This window comes from Dasypus novemcinctus, chromosome 2 (genome assembly GCF_030445035.2).
Source record: "Dasypus novemcinctus isolate mDasNov1 chromosome 2, mDasNov1.1.hap2, whole genome shotgun sequence".
In the NCBI taxonomy this organism is placed as follows: domain Eukaryota; kingdom Metazoa; phylum Chordata; class Mammalia; order Cingulata; family Dasypodidae; genus Dasypus; species Dasypus novemcinctus.
This window is the reverse complement of record NC_080674.1, coordinates 19894291-19896966: the sequence shown is the minus strand read 5'-3', so window position 1 is coordinate 19896966 and position 2676 is coordinate 19894291. Positions and strand designations below refer to the sequence as shown.

The 2676-nt window shown below is 38.2% G+C and overlaps 1 pseudogene; it reads left to right on the top strand.

Moving 5' to 3' along the window:
- Positions 1–1189: 1189 nt before the first annotated feature.
- LOC101421341 (histone deacetylase complex subunit SAP18-like) lies at positions 1190–2352 on the top strand (annotated as a pseudogene).
- The last annotated feature ends 324 nt before the right edge of the window (positions 2353–2676 follow it).

Below are 2676 nucleotides of genomic sequence, written 5' to 3'. Positions count from 1 at the left end.
TCTCTCTATCTGTACTCATTCCATTTATAAAGGATCCCCATGCAGAATTAAGTCCCATCCTGACTGAAGTGGGACACACCTTAACTGGAGCAACCTCATCAGAAATTCCTACTTATATTGGGTTTAAGCTCACAAGAATGGGTTAGATTTAAGAACATGCTTTTCTAGGTTGCATACAGCTTCAAATCACCATAGTAATGCTACAAAATATGATTCTAACCTTGCCTAACAAGGCTTGAGAGAAGCACAAAATTTACAACTAACTTAATTGTTCTCCAAAACAAAGAATTGAAAATTTCTATCTTCCAATTGAAAATTACCACACAGGCAAAGAGACAGAATGCGACCCATAATATGGATAAATTTTAATTAACCAAAAAGGATGCAAAAATTACATCAGGAATAAAATTAGTAGCCAATATGATTGTATTCCATATGTTCAAGGTGTCAGGGGAGACAATGAACATGTTAAGCAAAGCCATAGAAATTAAAACAGATGCAAAATAAATTTCTAGAGATAAAAACTTTAATATCTGAGACGAAAATTAAACAGAATGGGTTTAAAGATAGAACAGATAAACCAGAAGAAAAGTTTTGTGAACTTGAAAGAATAACAATAGAAACTATCTAAAGTGAAAAACACGTATTTTAAAAACTGTTTAAAAATTAACAGCAACAAGGAGTTATAAAATCTTCAGTTGACAAAGTACACATGTATTTGAAATTCCTGTAGGAGAGGAGATGTAGGAGAGCAGAAAATATTTGAAAATCTAATGCTCCCCAAATTTTCCTTATTTTAGGAAAATATTGACCTACCAATACAAGAAGATCAACACACACAAAAATAAGAATCATGACAAATACACATTAGGAAACACCATAATTGCTTAAAACCAGTGATAAAGTAGTGAAAGACAAAAAGGTACATTATATACATTGGGGAGAAGATAAGAATATAACAAATTTCTAATTAGAAACAAAGGACCCCAGAAGACAGTAGAGCGATTTCCTGAAAGTACTAAAAAATAAACTGTCAACCCAGAGTTCTTTACCCAAAAAAAATCAATGTTCTCATGAAGATGAAATAGAAAAGTTCTCTGATATGTAAAATCTAAAAGAATGTATCACTAGCAGGTGTAAACTATAAGAAATATTAGAGAGCCGAGGACTCGTCAGTGGTAGGAGAAAGATGTTGGTGGAGTCGCACGTTACCCAGGAGGAAATTGAGAGGGAACCCGAGAAGCTGATCCACTGGGAAAAGACATGCCCCCTGCTGCTGAGGTTCTGCACCACCAAAGATGGCAGCCACCACAGGATAAATGGGTTCTTCCACCGAAAACGTCCCCTCCAGTGAGCTGCAGATCTACCCTTGGATGGGTGCAACCAGGAAAGAACTGACTAATTTAGGAAAAAGAAATCTACCCAGAAACCAGAAAGAGGTGAAGCTGACTAGTAAGATAGGGAATCAATGGATGGATCTGGAACCTGGAAAAAAGTCCATGTGGAAACCAATAACCCCAAGATGGCTGTTGAAGATCCCCACCACACACACACACACACACACACACACACACACACACCACATACACACAAGATTCTGCCATCCAGAACAAGATTTCCTCCAGAAGACAGGAGAGGTCCGGTATATTCCCCAAGGACTTCATAATTGGGCCTTCCTGGGAGATTGATGGGAGGTATAATTAATCACGATGTCAAACAGCTGGAACTCTTCCCCTGCCATTAGCAAAGGGACAGAATAATTAATGGTTTATAAAGTAAGCAAAAAGACTTCTTGCTCTCTTGCTCTCTTGCTTTTGCCTTGTCCCAGGGCCAGTCGTGGCAATGGTCCTACCCTGTTCCTGCCTTCTGTGTCCTGCCCTCACCATGTCCTTCCCCCCGCCATGGATCAACATACAAGTAAAACCTGGACATTTATAATCTAAAATAGGGAATTATAGTCTGTAAATCAGCCCTCTGTATCACTCTTCAGCCCCTTCCTTTCTACCTGGGACCTGTGATCTGATATTTTCTCTCATTTCTCTTCCCTCCTTACCTTAATAAATTACTGGCCTAACTCACCTGATGCGCTCTTGAAATTCATTTCTGCAGCTTAGCCAAAAACATAGATAAAACCCAGTTACAGAAGGGCACTCCAATTTTGCAGTTGTTTTTACTGATCTTAAGAGACCTGGCTATCAAGTCAAGGAGATTGGCAGCACCATGTCTGGCAGAAAGGGGATTGACGATTCCATGACCATGCAGTCACAGCAGTTCCAGATAGATTACTGGAACATAGTGATCACCCCTCCAAATCGGGCTCTTCCTCCTTCTGGGTGCATGAGACCATATTAAATTTTTATTTACTATTTTTTTTATTATATTTTCCAGTCAGTTGTGTAAAAGAAAATTATCCATTCTTTCCTTTCCCTGATTATTGCCATTAAGCCTTTAAAACTGTTAAGCACATTTTCATTGTAATGCATCTATTTCAGTTCACTTTGACTGTGCTATGGTGTGAATATGAAGAGAAGGTCCATATTGTTTCAAGCCCTTCTCTAAAATATGAAGACAAGCACTCTTAGCATTCTGTGTAAAACTGTGTTGTTAAATATATTTCTGTAATCAGCCTGAGTCTGAAAGTTAATAGAGGAACGGGAATAGGGTTTAATCTAATAA